Below are 17,253 nucleotides of genomic sequence, written 5' to 3'. Positions count from 1 at the left end.
ATTGATTTTTCTCTGCTCATTATGGATCATTTCATCTCCCTTTGATTTGTTTCTCTTACTGATTTGGTACTTCTTGTAGGTGCTTCACTTCTCACTAATGGCAATTGCTGGCAATTGACCAAATATGACATGACTACTGAATCGAAACTTTTTACATCATTATAGCTCAATACTGGTAAATGCAGTTTTATATTCTCCAAATTAGCTCTTCCAATAGTATTTAAAAATGTAGAGGTTACCAAGGACAAAATCACAATAAAAATGTCAAACAATAAAATCACAGTTTAGATCTCTCCTGATACTATAAGGTAAAATACTTTTGCTTATCTAGAATTACGTAAAGAAGAAGATTCCACAAACACCGCTGTACTTGATGAATATCTATGTTCATTCACTGGGATTTTTATTCTACTTGGTAACAGAACTACAAAAATTAAATTAATACTATATGTAACTGTTTGGCCATTGAATAAATAAACCAAAGAAAGCACTTATTTTTTTTCTTTTTTAGATGTTGCATTTATCAAATCCAGCTTTTTGAATGTCAGTAATTGCTAACTTAGTCCATCTTGTCAGTATGGAAAACAGATTATATCTATTGTTTCCTAACCTGTTTCTATGGCTTATCAGAGTTACTGACTCTTCATTTTTTCCTAAAGTTTGCATTTGCAAGGTAACATTCTACAGAATATGTGCCTGTAGCAGAAAATGGAAATACATTCCTTTGTGAAAAGTGCGTATTTTGGAAACATGGATAGTGAGATACAGAAAGGATGAGGCATTAAGAGATGGTAAGAGGGAAGAAGCTAAAACAAAATCTAAAAAAAATCAAAGAGTATGATGTATTTCCTAAGTATTTTTGCCATACTTATAAGGGCTCTAAGAATGATATATACATCTCATAACAGGACACACTAACAGAAACTGTAGAAAATATAAGATGCAGAGCTGTGTGTTGAGATTTAAATTTTTATTTGAATACAGACCTTTTCCTTTTTCTACTTGAGCATTTAAGTATATGATCATTTGTATGAATTTGGGGTTTCTCTCTCTCTTTTCTTTCGGATTAGTGTAGCCAGTGGCTTATCGATCTTATTGATTCTTTCAAAAAACCAGCTTCTAGTTTCATTGATACGTTCTACTGTATCTCTGGTTTCTCCCTCATTGATCTCAGCTCTAATCTTGATGATTTCCCTTCTTATGTGTGGAGTTGGTTTGATTTGTTGTTGATCCTCCAGTTCTGGTGTGTTCTGGATTTTTCAATTTTTTTGAGCGAGGCTTGGATGGCTATATATTTTCCCCTTAGGACTGCCTTTGCTGTATCCCATAGGTTTTGGACCGAAGTGTCTTCATTCTCATTGGTTTCCATGAATTGTTTCAGTTCTTCTTTGATCTCCTGGTTGATCCAAGCATTCTTAAGCAAGGTGGTCTTTAGCTTCCAGGTGTTTGAGTTCCTTCAGAACTTTTCCTTGTGATTGAGCTCCAGTATATGATCATTTGTATGAATGATGTAAGGCAACACCTTCTTAATGACTCCTTTTCCCATTCTCCTCACTGGTTTCATTGTACTTTACTCCCCTCCCTGAATCCCTAGCCTGCAAACATGCTCAGTCCTTTCCACTCCTTCTAGAAAATGGACAAAATGATCAATGTATTTCAGCTTCCACTTCTTTCTCCTTTTTTGACATAGACTCTCAAGAGTAATCTACACCCACTTTTTTCACTCTTCTGCCTCTAGTGAGTCTTGAATTCACTGCACTGTATTTTTTTCCTCTACCACTCCACTGAAACTACTTGAAATTGACTCCTGGATTGTGAAATAGACTCCTTTTCACCTGTCTTGCTTTCTTTGTGATATCTGTTTTCCTAATTCTCCCCTCTTATAGCTTAACTGCCAGTACTATTTGGATTTTCCTTCTTAATACTTAAAATTACTTCTCTGGTGGCTTACCATCAGAGTTTTTCATCTGCTTTCTTATCCACAGATAACCAACCATGTTTGTTCCTGTTTTATATGGTCCCTTCCATGATATCCACTATATAAAATTATTTCTCCATTATTAAACTTTCTCCTGAATGCAAGGCTCATTTTAGTTGACTTAATAGACTCTAAACATCTATACAGTTCTTCAATAGAAAGTATATTAGGTACAAAAATAATATTAATAACTATTATATTAATGTTATGATAGAAATAGTAATATATTTCATATACAATATCTGTCTTAAATTCTATAATAATCCCATCAAAAGAATTGCTCCATGTTTTATCATGAACGAAACTAAGAAAGATTAAGTAATGTGTACAGTGTCAAAAACCAGTAAGAACAAGTGCAGTGATTTAAAGTTCACTATTTCATTTGAATTTCATTGCTAAATTCTACTGCTTCCCAAAATAAATTTTATGTAGAATGAAACCTTCTTTTTTGTCTTGTTTAAAGCTCAGTTAAGAGTTGTAGCATTCAATAGTCATTCATACCTGAAGTCAAAGAGATAATTCTGACCACAATAATACCCACATGTAATTTATATATGAATTTTCATAAATTGGTGCCAAAAATGTCTTTATATAAGTTCTTTCTCCCCCTACCCTTGTTCAGCCTTATATCTCAGTTCTAAGTCATTTTCCACTCATTACCTGAGTTATTCATAAATGTAAAAGACTTTTCATATTATTCCCTTGAACAAAAAGCTTTCAATTATTCTAATTGCATACAGGATAAAGTTCATACTCCCAATCATCTCTTTCACATCCCCATTATCGATTCTAGTTAGATCCCTTGCCACTCAGTCCCATGCCCTTCGGATTTAGATTCACTCTATCATTATTTGGTGTGTGAAAATGCCAGTCATTTCACACCTTCTCTTATTCTTTTGCTAAGTTCTTCCTTCTGTCCTTATTTTCTTCCCTGACACCAGTTCATCTCTATTCATTACTGATATACTTGAATTTAAATAAGTCGGTTATATGTGTATCTTCCAAAATAAACTGACAAGTTTTCAGGTAAGAGTCAGCTATTCATTTTCACAGATCCCCTCTTCTTCCCCTAGAGACTCCATTGTCTAGAATTTCTTGGACATAAAAGCTCAGACTGAGATAAGTTTTTTTTTTTACTATCGTGGGATAATAAGAGAAAGTTTCAACATTCATATATGAAGTTTTAAGATCCAAGGGAGAGTATAAAAGTGAGAATAATCATAACAACTTTATAAAACAAGTTATAATGTGATAATGATATATGCAAAAATCTCACCAGTACCTAGGAACATTTCAAAACAGTTATAACATGGAATTGACTTTAAACATTTTTGAAACAGAAAAATAGAAAAACAGATTGTACCTAATGGAAATCAGAAAGGCATCACATTTTCTTAAAATCTATAGCTGTATTTTTTTTTTGTTTGTTTGTTTTTTGTTTTTTAGAGAGAGAGAATGTGAGCAGGGAGAGGGCCAATGGGAAAGGGAGAGAGAGATTCTTTTTTTTTTTTAATTTATTTTTTACTTTCAGCATAACAGTATTCATTATTTTTGCACCACACCCAGTGCTCCATGCAATCCGTGACCTCTATAATACCCACCAGAGTACCCCGACCTCTCACCCCCCCCCGCCCCTTCAAAACCCTCAGATTCTTAAGCTGGCTCCATGCTCCATGCAGAGCCTGATGTAGGTCTCTATCTCGGGAACTGAGATCGTGACCTGAGCCAAAATCAAGAGTCTGATGCTTAACTAACTAAGCCACCCATATATCCCACTATAAATGTTTTTAAAATTAAGGACAACTCTACAAAAACACAAACTTGACACAAAAACATTACAACCATGCAAGGGAATAATGGAATGAATAAAATCTTATTTTAGCACAATTCATAAAAAACAAAAAATAAAAGAACGCATAAGAAACTTAGTAACACAGAATGTAAAATCAACCAAGATAAGTAAGATAAATAAGAGCTTATTATAGTAAATTTCTTAAAATTAAATATTAAATAGATTAAATATTAAATAGATTAAATATTTGCTTTGCATTTAGGAGACCCCTTGATTTAAAAATAAATACATTTAAATACTAGAGTAAAAAGTCATCTTAGAAATCTTCCAACAATGAGAGATAAACAGGAATGGAGTTTATCTGAATAAAGAGATACATGTTTTCCTACATCATCCTATTTCAGAGGATGTTTGCACTGGGTCAAAGGGCAGAAAGAAGTGCTACTATTTAAGATTTACTATCTAGCCATTTTACATTTGAAGGAAACTAACTTATCTGATAAAACTATATCCAGTGGGGGCACTGGGCACTTGTGTGGCGCCCTTAAGTCCCTTAAGCATCTGCAGGTTATGATCCCAGGGTCCTGGGATTGAGCCCCACAGCAGGCTTCCTGCTCAACTCAAGGAGGGCAGGGGCTGCTTCTCCCTCTCCCATTCCTCCTACTTGTGCTCCTTTTTTCTTTCTGTCAAATAAATAAATAAAATCTTTAAAAGAAAAAAAAACTATATCCAAAAAACAAATGTACACTCTATGTATTTTACAAGTAAAACACTAGAACCAATTCCATTTAAGTGAGGTGGGGGGGGGAGGATAAGGATGTCCATTAACACCACTAGAATTTCAGAATTTGATATTGTATTAGAGGTCATAATTGGAGCAATATATCAATTAAAATAAATATTTAAACTTTAAAAATAACAAGGCAACTTTTCATTATTTCCAAGAATATAATACTTAACTAAAAAAAAATAAAATTATGCTAAGAAAAAAATACTATTAGATATTCCAGGAGAGTTTAGTGAAGTTCCAGGCAAATACTAATATATCTTTCAAATACTAAATCTTTCTGAAAGTGAAAAAATAATTCAAATTTACAATAACAGCAAAAACTATAAAACACACAGGCATAAACCAAACAAGAAATGTGTAAACCTATAAAACAAACTGCAAATCTTTGCTTAAATATATAAAAGTTAAGGGAAATATATACTACACTTTTAGATTAAAAGATTTGATATCATAAAAGCAAAATGATGCAACAGTAAATGCCAAACTCAATAAAATTCTCAGAGGGTTTTTCAGGGGAGGGAACAACAAATTTATTAGACAGCTTATCTGAATGAGTAAATGTTCAAGAATACCCAGGGAATTTCTGAAAAAGAAGAAAATTAAAATAAAGCTGAAATTTTTAAAAATATGGTATTGATGTAATAATGGACAAAGAGGTCAAAAGAAGCTAGTGAGTTAAGAAAAAAACCACAAACATATAAAGGAGATTTGTATATTAAAAGGAGAAAATTTTACTTCAATAGGGACTAAATAATAGGGGGATAATTCCAGTCTTATGCAATAATGAAAAATAAACTATAAATGACTGGGCAATTTAAAATTTTATGTAAAACATGCAGCATTAGGAAAAAATATATATCTTAATGTGCCTAAGACTCGGGCGCCTGGGTGGCTCAGTGGGTTAAGCCGCTGCCTTCAGCTCAGGTCATTATCTCAGGGTCCTGGGATTGAGTCCCGCATCAGGCTCTCTGCTCAGCAGGGGGCCTGCTTCCCTTCCTCTCTCTCTGCCTGCCTCTCTGCCTACTTGTGATCTTTCTCTGTCAAATAAAAAAATAAAAAATCTTTAAAAAAATAAAAAAAAATGTGCCTAAGACTCTTCTAACTACGATGTGAACAAGATGCTGTAGAAGATAGATTTGACATTAAAACTGTAAACTTCTGTATATTACCAGAACTATAAACAAAATTAAAAGAAGTGACACAGGAACAAATATTTTCAACATATATAAAAGAGTTAATATCCATGATACATAAAGTTTCCACAAGTCATAGTGATACAGGCTGTTTTAGAAATCAAGAACCAATTTTCACACAAAACGCAGAGATGAAAGTAAAGAATGCTTATCACTGCAGTGCTGCTAATGAGAAAATGTTATAAACCCTCCGCATGTTCATCAGTCAGGGAATTTAGATATATTTATCATAGTAAGAATGTTTTAAGGCATAAGTTTTGTGAAAGATCAGCTTGTTTCATATTCTTTCCAAAAGTCTGTAAATGTCTCTTTAATTTTAAGTATTTTGGTGGCTATATAAGGTTACTTCATTATTATTTCACCATGCGTATCTTTTATAACTATGGGGGTGAGCACTTTCTTACATGCTTATTGGTCATACTGGACACTCTCTTTTGTCAAGAGCCTACTCAAGTTTTGCTCACTTTTCCCTGTTATTTTTCTTATAGATTTGTAGGAGCTCTCTCTATATATTTAGATTATGAATTCCTTGATAAAAGTATGTATTGAAATATTTTCTTTCAGAATAAAACTTGCTTTCTCACTCTGTCAGTGGTCTTTTCATAACAGAAGTTCTTAGATGTAATGAACACCAATATCAACAAATAATAACACCAACATCAACAGAAATGAGCACAAAATCACAGAATGACAGGTACAAAATTGGCCATATTAGCTTTATTCATAATAGTCAAATTTAGAAACCATTCAAATGTCCATCAGCAAGAGAAGGAATTAAATTATAAACAATAAAATGGTGCATCAATAAAAGAGAAATTTTAGCTACCTGCAACAACACAGCCCAATCTCACAACCATGGCTAAAACATCTCTAGCAGCACAGACACAGATCTATACTCAAGGACAGTGATGGACTGAACAAAGACAGAAAAAAAATGCATACGATTTAATCCATTTTATGTGAAATTCAACAACAGGCAAAATTAATAAGTGGTAAGAGAAGCTAGAATAGTGTTTACCGGTGGTTCTCAACTAGGAGTGTTTGTGTCCCCCAGGGGACATGGTACAATGTCTAGTGGTTACCATTGCAAGGGGAAAGGATGCCGGGGGAAGGGCAGGCATGCTGAGTATTTAGATACGGTCTTTCCTTTCCTTATTTTTCCTGCCTTGGACAGATACCTAGGAAGCAAGGGTGAATAATTAATTTAATCCATTAATATCTAGAAAGCAAGCATCAAAACTGGGAATGGAAAGAAGGAATGAAGAAAGGAAAAGTCTAAAACAAGGCAGAACTAAAACTCTTGTTTCATAATATTAAAAGGGAATACAGGCATTGATACGAAGAGAGAATAGAATGAGGCAAGAGTCCTTTTTTTATATTTAGTATTTCTGCTTCATTCTTCCTAATAATTTTTTGTTTCTCCTTTATGCTACTAATATTATCTGTTTCCTAATTACACTTAAATTGTGAAATAGTTTCTTTATTAATTCTGGTTTGTTTAGGCTGCAGTATTACCCTTTATAGATTTGTTCTTCAGACTCCTGGTTAATTTTTTCCTGTAAACTGTTGGAGCTGGAGAAAAATCTAGGGATGCATTAACTCTGGCCACTCCAGATCCTCTGAATGATATGGAATGCCCAAGGCAGAGGGTGCCTGTGGTATCTCTGCATTCAAGCACCTCCATTTGCTATCCCATCAAAATGTGCCCTAATGGTTAGCAAATATCTATATAGCTCTTATAGGGGACTATTTTTCCGGGAGATCATTATATAAATGCAGTGGTTCTTAAAATAGACCGTACTTTATAATAACCTGGGATGCTTTACAAAATATGTCTCAGTGCCAGTCCCAGAGAATCTCACTTACTTGGGTTTTTTTTTTTTTTTTTTTTTTTGGCCCTCACATCAGAATCTTTTTAAGTTCCCTACATGATTCTAATGTGTACCCAAGATTAAAACTAATTTTACAATCAGAAGATTCAATTTACAGAAAATAACACATCAGCCTGCTTTAATCTTTTCTTAGTAGCCTACTGTAGTGGTTTTTAAACTACAGCATGCTTCCAGATTATGCACTGGGCTTCTAAAATTAGAGATTGCTGGGCTCAGCCCAAAGTTCCAGATTCAATAGCTTTAACCGGCACCTGAGAATGTTCATTTCTAACAAGTCTCCAGGTCATGCTGATGCTATGTGTTCCACTCTCTAGTAGAACAACTGTCCTACCATTGATGATTTATACTTACGGCTAACTTATAAAAAGTACATTAATATGTTGCTGGTAATTACTTTAGCACTTTCTAAGCAAAATTATTTAAGATTGTGAATACAGCATGAACATAATTTTAAGTTTATTGAATTAAGGTTTTTGTTTAAGAAAATGACTTTAAACTTTGGGGCACTTAAGAAATTAAGAAGAAAAATCTTAGAATGCTGAAAAACTCACATCAGAAGTTACTCTTCTGACCTGGAAATTTGGAAACTATAAACAAAATTAATCTATTAACCTTTGTAGTTATCTTAAAGTTTTTCTATATTTTCTTAGTACTTGAAAATATGCACATGAACACATCATTTCCTCATAAATCTCTATGAAAGATAATTTTAAACTTGCTATAATAATCACAGCAGAGATTAAGCCATTAGATTTTTATTTATTATCTGTATTAAATAAACCAAACAAAATAATCACTTTGGAGAATGTTTTACGAGGAATATGCCTGAAACAAAATATACTGAGAGTTTATTAAATGATCTTGAAGATGTAGGATAATTATTTGTCCTGTTACATCATAACTCTCTAAAAATGCTAAGCCATAAGTTGACTTATGCCCTTGGTGTTCAGATCATATAATGTAAGATTGTCCTTTAATACTGCATATTGTTTTGTGATGTCCTTTAACACTGCATATTGTTTTTCAGAGCTAAAAGCTAAAAAATGCTAATGAATATTAAATATTTTAGATGTGACTACTGTGACCACACCTAATGATTTATTTATGTTTTTTAAGCTTTGTAAAACAGAAGCTTCAGAGCTACAACCTATAAAACCTTCACTTTCCAGAGGGCATTCTGACTGAGTCAGTCTTACATGGAATCCTCGCCTGGAAGTGTATGCAATGGCATTATGCTACTGATAATCCTGTCTTTCAAGGTGGCTGTCCAAAAATGACAATGCAGACTATACAGCTAAAACAACCATTTTATTAAATCGAAACTTAGTGGGCTAGAAACTTGAAATGGTTTTATTTTTTCCTGTTCTTTGCCTTCAACTAGCGTCTGTCAAGTCTCTTTCTCTCCTTTCCTCCTTAAGAACATCTTTGAGTCCATAGTAGGATAAAAGGGATATTGCCCTTTAAATAAACTGCAGAGTATTTTGGTCTCCATGTGTCCCCAGACTTCCTTAGAACACAGAGTATTTAAGACTCCTTATCCTCAGTTTTTGTTCCTAGTTACCAATTTCCAGGTACAGGAAAGATCTATTCACCATGCTGTTATAACAGTTTTGGAAAAACAAGTGTATCAGTCTTAGAGCAAGAAATTCTAATGCAACTCTTTCTTTCTTCCTATCTTTCTACTGCAAATCTATCTTATAGATTTAATTAAATATTTTTCTGAAATATATCTGTTCAAAAGTTCAAAGTCATTTGCTCTTAAATTTATATTCATTTATATAAATAAATGGTCTTCTTGCACAGTTTAAAATATTACTTGGAAAAATATAAAATATTATTTAGATTAGGCTGGTAACATTACAAAATTGTATAATTAGGGGGTTTGAACCTCCCACACCACCATCACAGAGTTATCAAGATTCTCTATCCTAAAAAGGAAAAAGAAAAAAATAGGGGGGAGAAAAAGAACTTAATTTATCTTAATTGGATGCTTTCACCAAATCTATGCTCTTCTGTAGAGCTATCTCAATGACAGAAGCTTAAATAGTATAGTTGACTTTAAATACCACATAGTGAACTTTCAGAAGAGGTATGGATGACCTAAGTACATTAACACAGGACAGTTAGTGTATGCTCCTACTTGCAATTTGAAGAATTAAACTGATAAAAGTTGAGCAAGAGATGTAAGCTGACTAAAGGCTAATTAGGGAAAATACACTAGAGGAAAAAAGTTTTAAATTAGATTCTGAGGGAGGAAGAAGCCCGGGGAAAAAATTAAAGATGGTGTGTTCTCTTTAGAGAGTACGCAAAGTGGGATAGTACATCAGGTTTGACACAATAAATGTTGAGGTGAGAGGAAGGTCTAGGTTAAAATCTCCTATTCTCTCAGGTTGGCCACTAACAATTCATTTCCCTGGTGTCTCCTCCCAGGTTTCAGGGGTGTCATTACTAAAATCAAACTCTTTATTTTACTTAACATGTTGTGGGGTGGAGATTGGGAAGAATGAGAGTACCTTGAGTATGACAGATTCATGAAGGCAAAGGGGAGGTGGGGCTTCTTGAGGCTCACTAGTTCTTCCCAAGCTTTTGAGCCCCAAGAAGACTGATGTCCCAAAGTCTGCTCTAGAATTTCTTTCCACATTATCATGAAAAAGGACTTTTTAGCTTATCAGAGATATAGGAAACATGCACACACTATGCATTTTTCTTAAACTAATATATCTGCTGTCACTTAATAACTCAGTTTTTAAATGAACATTTAAAAATCCAAATCAATTAATAATATACTTTTTCACCATTTCTTATAACCTTTTCTGATAAGTGATTATTTTCTTCATAGGCATTCTGATTTCAACAGAGTAGTCTAAAATCTAATTCTGAAATTCTCCTAATGTATCTATTAGACACAGACTTTTACTTTTAGCAAAAGACTACTCTCTAGTGACCAGAGAAGAATGTCTAATACCTGCTTTAGTCTGAACAGGCTAAGAATCTGCAGTTTGCAGACATATCTCTCTGTCACTTCAAAATATAAATCTGCAAAATTATTTTCCAGAATGAGATTAAATTTCCCAGACCTCATTACTACTCTTCAATAATATATAGTATTCCTCGGAAGGACTTTTCATCACTAGGTTTTACAAAGATCTTTCAACCCATTTTGTGCTACAAAAACAAAACAAAACAAACCCAAAAAGAACAAAAATCTTAGTAGTTTTCTCAGATTCAAATATTTTGAAACCCTAGCTTAACTTGAAGCTGCACTGAATCTCACAGGCATTCTTGTAAGCATCTTATTTTAATAGCTTATCTTTCAATTTAAAATTCTTAAGAGCAGAGATTTTTAGAAACATTAAAATCTCACTCATGTAACAGTGTCCCATTCTGGTAGGAGTACTCTATGAGGACCATAGTTTTGTGTAAAATGATATAAAAAGATCCTGATTTGTCAATACATAACACAGAAGAGTCCTACAAAATTAGACATTCTTGTTTTACCTGTTTGAGGAAATTGTTTAAAAATAAATGTATGTGAGACATACGGAATTCAGATACAATCAAGTAAAATTAAAATCATGAATTCTTATAGTAACTTACTATTTTTATAGCATTGGTGATTTTCTACCCTTACCATACATAAACTCATACATTGTTTTTACTGTTTTTCTTTACAAAGCCTGGCAGAGAAGTTAGATATGCCAATTTGTCCAATAAAAACCAGTAATGCAGTTGAGGTTAAATAGTGTAAACTATATCACATGGAATAAGTTTTGTGTTCTTTAGTCCTATGGATGAAGAGATTTTTTTTTAAAAGATTTTATTTATTTATTTGACAGAGAGAGATTACAAGTAGGCAGAGAGGCAGGCAGAGAGAGAGAGAGGAGGAAGCAGGCTCCCTGCCGAGCAGAGAGCCCGATGCGGGACTCGATCCCAGGACCCGGAGATCATGACCTGAGCCAAAGGCAGCGGCTTAACCCACTGAGCCACCCAGGCGGCCCGGATGAAGAGATTTTAAAAATGCATTTTGCTTATTGAAGGATCTTTCTTGAATCTTTATATCTCTGTTCCTGAGACCATAATTTCTGTGTTCCAAGTCCCTCTAAACTGGAGAGGTTCAATCTTCAAACTGTCTCCTCTCAGAATCTTCTTAGGGCTTACTTAGGGCTTTACAACTTAAAACTTGTAAAATTTTAACCCAGTATTGTACAAAGGCATCTGTATTTTATTTGCCTGAAAATATCTTTATTTCACCATAGTTTAAGGGAAGATTTTTTTGCCACTGTGCAATTCAAAATTAATAGCTTTTTAAAATTTCTCTTGGCACCTTGAAGATGCCATTGCATTGTCTTCTGGTCTCCATTGTTTCTATTGGAATGCATGTCTTCATTTCTATTTATTTATCTATTTTTTGATATTTAATGCATTATTTTTAATCTCAAGATTTTCTATTTTGGACACTGATATTTGTGACTGTCTATATGACTGATATGTCTAAATGTGGTTTTCTTTTTTTTACCTTGCTTACGGTTCCATGATCTTTCTGGCACTATCAGTGAAAGTTCTTCTGTTATCATTTTTTAAAAACATATTATTGCCAGCGCCTGGGTGGCTCAGTGGGTTGAGCCTCTGCCTTCTGCTCGGGTCATGATCTTGGGGTCCTGGGATCTAGCCCCATATTGGGGGGTCTCTGCTCAGCAGGGAGCCTGCTTCCCCCTCTCTCTCTCTGCCAAATAAATAAATAAAATCTTTAAAAAAACATTTTATTGCCTCATTATATTTGGATTTTACTTTTGGAGCTCCAATGTGTATATATTAAACTGCATAATATTGTCCCATGAGGTCATGAGGTTCTGTTCATTTTTCCTTTTTTTTTTCATTTTTCTTGAATCTTTATATCTCTGTTCCTGAGACCATAATTTCTGTGTTCCAACTCCCTCTAAACTGGAGAGGTTCAATCTTCAAACTGTCTCCTCTCAGAATCTTCTTAGGGCTTGGTTTCAAGCTTTTTAAAAGTGGGTCTAAAGTGGAACCTTTCTCTGGATGTGGCCTTTATCACACAGTTGTTCAGCCTGATTTCCACGTTGTTAGGAGGTGTTAAGGTCTATTCAGTATGTCTGGGTCAAAACCTCAAAGTCCCCAGCACCCGTTAATATCTTAATATCTCTGTTCTGCTCTCACCTCTGCAGCAGTCACTCTCTTACAAGACTTGACCGGCCATGTGTATGGTTGTCTAGCCCAGCTCTCAGTCAAGTACTTATAGGAAACACTCATATGAATTGCATGACCTCTATAAACTCCTTTTCTTAATCTCCTGCCCCCACAGATTCCAACCACTTCAGACATTCAGAACTTTCATCTCTGCCTCTTTAGATGTGTGTGTGTGTGTGTGTGTGTGTGTGAGAGAGAGAGAGAGAGAGAGAGAGAGAACACGATCCAATTTCTGACTGAATTTCAGGTCACTGCACGGGAGGGGGAAAATACTCCCTACATAGAGGTCCAGAGCAACTAGAAGGTCACCTATTTCTTTCCTCCTAGGAATCATAGTCCATTTGTGTGGCCATTTTATTTGATATACTTAATTATAACTTTTTTTTAAGATTTTATTTATTTATTTGACAGAGAGAGATCACAAGTAGGCAGAGAGGCAGGCAGAGAGAGAGAGAGAGGGAAGCAGACCCCCTGCTGAGCAGAGAGCCCGACGCAGGACTCAATCCCAGGACCCTGGGATCATGACCCGAGCCGAAGGCAGCGGCTCAACCCACTGAGCCACCCAGGCACCTCCTTAATTGTAACTTTTGTTCATATTCCTTCTTGGCTATGCAGTGCTCACCCCAATAGCATCATCCTCTTATTCTTGAACTGTTGCCCTTTATTTAGCTGTCTATCCGACATTTCAATTCTGCCTTCATATTCTAGCTTTCAGTAAATTCTCTTGGCCTTCTGATGAAATTGCAGTTCATGTTCTCTTTTCTGGACTGTTGAACTCTATTTCCTTTTGGATTTCAGAATAGAGATAGTCTCCTGATATGGAAGTTTCTGCCCCTTAAAATATAAGACATTCTTTCTGTCAGATATGACTATGGATGACTATTACAGTTGAACCATCTTCCTACCTTCCGTCATCCTTAAGTGACAAGCAAGGGGATTTTGACACCAGGAAACACTTATTGAACCTTATTTGCTATTAGACTGTACTAAAAATAAAACGCCTATCAATATAAATTTCCTCTTTTTCTTTGTTAACAAATAGAATTTAGCTAGAGACCAGAATATGTCCATCTAAATAAATATTAAAACTCCCAGATTCCTGCAAGCCCAAAGTGGCCATGTAACACTTCCCTTCACAGAAATGCATGTCAAAGGTATTAGGTAGGACTTTTGGGTAACCAGTTTAAAAAAAAAAAAAAAAAGACAAACATGGCTCCGATTATCTTTCCACTCATGCACTCTGTTTCATGAAGGTCTGATCTTAAACTTGAGAACATGACCCAGCAAGCCATGAGATCCCAGAAGAATGAGAGGTGCCTGGAGTAAAAATGAACTAAATCTGTGGCCTAAAACCAAGCCTATATGAAGTCAGCTTGCGTCAGTCAACCTCAGCTTTACCAAAGATGTGAAAAATAAATGCTTATTTGCTATATGCCCCTGAGATCTTTTTGGTATTGATTAGTAGCACTGATTCTAACGAAGCTGGCTGAAACAATAAGCTAGACTCAAATATTGGAAACTTATAATGAGGAGAGACAAATGTAGGAGGAAATAGAACACCTCTACTGCTGCCTGGGTTCAATGCCCACCTCTATTTTCATTCAGCAGATTTTCACCCAATTGATTATCCTGTGTCTCAGTTTAATTATAAAACAGGAAAAATAATCTGCTTTTTTTGATGAGGATTAAACAGATAATAGTTTAACATATGATAATATGAAATCTAGTATATAATAGATATGTAATTAGTACCGAATACCAAACCGAAGGTTTTAGGTTTTTCTCATCAGACCAGTCGTTTTTAACTATATTTTCATGGAAGACTGTTGTATGTCAGCTGAGGTGTTCCTTAATAAATCAGAATAATGGTGGCCTTTTCCCAGTAAACAGATTAAGTAAATTCATGTAAATTCCTGGTTATAAGAATTTTTCTTCCCTATGTGTTTTAAAATCTTTATTGGTTGGCACAATTTGTTTGCAAGCCAGATGAAAACAAGTGAATGAACATGTGGTATTACTATTAACAGAAACAATTCAGAGACACTAATTATACTTAGTTTGATAATGTTTTTTAAATAAACATGTGTGGCCCAAATTGTAATTTTCTATTACACAAGCAAAATACAGTATTTTCTCCTAAGAATCTTTCTCCAGCTCCTGAGATGAAATTGAAAATATTTTTTTCATTATACTTTACAAATAATAGTGTTCTTTGAAGAACAAAATAATTTGTAGATGCTTTGCAAGCTTAAGATCACTGTTGTTGAGAACTCAGAATCTCTGGGAAAAGATCTATTTTTTTTGTTTGTTTTTGTTTTTGTAAGAGAGATCTGAGCTTGAAAGTTTATTCTCACAGTAATATATACAGTTTAACTGAAGGTAGAAAGGGCTGGGATCCAAGCAGGCTAGAGGATAGCCCTAGTAAGATGAAAAAATGATTCTTGTCAGAAGCACAGGAGAAAAGAGTTAATTAATGAAAAAGTGGATAATTTGACAACATCTGGATGCAGGTGGCAAGGGAAAGGAATGAGATCTTTGAACGTTACTGCAAATGAAAATCACTCTGAGAGCTTAGTAAAAATGCATAGATAATCCTTATCCCCATTCCCAAGAATTCTAGTTCAGAACTTCTGGAAAAGTGACTTAGAACCTACAGTTTAAACATATTCCATTTCTGATTCTGATTCAGGTAGCTGAGAGTCACATTTGGAGAAAAAAATAGAACATGATATACTCTAATCATTTGGAAGCATTAGTTGGATTTTGCTATTTCAATTATTTAGCACTTCATATGTCCTAGTTTCTGGCAAGGATTGATGCAAATGGTAAATCAATGGTAAAGGATGACCCTAAGATTTCACTTTTAACCATCTGAGAGACAAATAATGCTATTAATGAAGATGAAGTAACACACTGGTAAAATGACATATTGTAAGGAAGGAAAGGTGATGCATTTTTTTTTTGATGTGTTGTATATTGGACTTTTTGAAAGGTGGAAAAGCAACCCTCTTCCAACCCTCTTCCATATATAGCTCTGAAGAAAGTTGTTAAAAAGGGAGATGGAAAATCAAACAGCCATTTTATTACTGATAAAGGCCAGGCTGGATGCTAAAATTAGGGTGTGTCACTAATGCTCTTCCTCACACTGCAATCCAACATTAAGATGCCTAGTCTCTGCAATTCTACTGGGCAGGAGCAACTGCATTATTCTATTACTTCCAGCTAAAGCATAAAGCAGCTAAAAGATATTATCCCATCCACACTAACCACAATAGCCCTTTACCAAAGTTTTACTATACAAGTTGTTCTTGTCATTTATAACACACATTTCAGAATTCAGAATGAGTGCAATTACTTATTGTTACCCCTATTTGAACTTAAATGCTATAAAAGCAAGGATCACATCTTATTTGTCTACTGTCAGATACCCATGATTTAGCATACTGCTAAGCAAGGAGTAGAAATTCTAATCAATTTGTTGAATGAATAACCTTTCTTTAAAAAAAAAAAAAAAAAAGAGCAAATGATAAGTGCCCGGGTGGCTTTTCTGGGTAAGCCTCTGCCTTTAGCTCAGGTCATGATTCCAGGGTCATCTGCTTCTCCCTCTGCCCCTCCCCCTGCTCATGCTCTCTTTCTCTCTCTAATAAATAAATAAAACTTTTTTTAAAAAAAATGTTAACTTCAGGTCTGGTCAGGCATTTTTTGTTTGTTGGTTATCTGCTCAAACCGAAGCTCCTTGTTATGGATGTCATAATTAAACAGATAAGGAAGGTTTTATTCAAGATTATGGCAAAAAGAGGCCACAACTCGGTTTCAGCTCAAGCCCTCGGAACCTCCTGGAGATTTTAAAAGCTGGGGTAGGGTGCATCGTAGATCCTGTTTACTAATTGGCCTTTCCCAAAGGAAATGCTGACTTTCCCCCCTAATTTTGTGAAAGCAGTTTTACGACTTGGCACAGAGTGCGAGCCTGAGTTAGGCTCCTCTACCCTTCCACACTGACTGGGAGAGAGAAGGGTGGCCGTCTTCTTTGATTACATTTCAAAAAGATGTTCCTTTAACAAGACAGCCCTTGGCGGTAAAACCAACGTGAACTTTTAAAAGGATTTCTATCTCAGAAGGGCGGAGAATGAATTTACAATCACAAGTTTCTAAAGTAAATGCTCTAAGGCGGGTCAGGGTCTTAGAGGCAGAAAGAGGTCCATAATTTGTACCTGAGCTGAGGTAAAGTCAAGCCCGTCTTGACCAAGGTTTAGCTGTGTTTCTGCAGCTTGGCCCCAAGGAACTCAATTATGAACTTCCTCTCTTTCACGGTTCCCTAAAGAGAGCGGCTGTTCACTTCACACCACCTTCTTCTGTTTACTTTCCTACTTCTGACAAAACCGCAGGGCTTATCAGCGCCT

General features: G+C 34.9%; 1 long non-coding RNA gene across 1 annotated transcript in view; it reads right to left on the bottom strand.

Annotated features, from left to right (window-relative positions):
* LOC122917275 overlaps positions 1–17,236 on the bottom strand; it is a 177,945-nt gene extending 160,709 nt beyond the window's left edge. Inside the window, exon 1 of the long non-coding RNA XR_006386372.1 lies at positions 17,065–17,236. This is a non-coding gene — a long non-coding RNA (uncharacterized LOC122917275). The remainder of the gene's footprint in view (positions 1–17,064) is intronic.
* Positions 17,237–17,253: the final 17 nt, after the last annotated feature.

Source organism: Neovison vison, chromosome 1 (assembly GCF_020171115.1).
Source record: "Neovison vison isolate M4711 chromosome 1, ASM_NN_V1, whole genome shotgun sequence".
In the NCBI taxonomy this organism is placed as follows: Eukaryota; Metazoa; Chordata; class Mammalia; order Carnivora; family Mustelidae; genus Neogale; species Neogale vison.
This window is presented reverse-complemented; position numbering and strand designations above follow the sequence as displayed.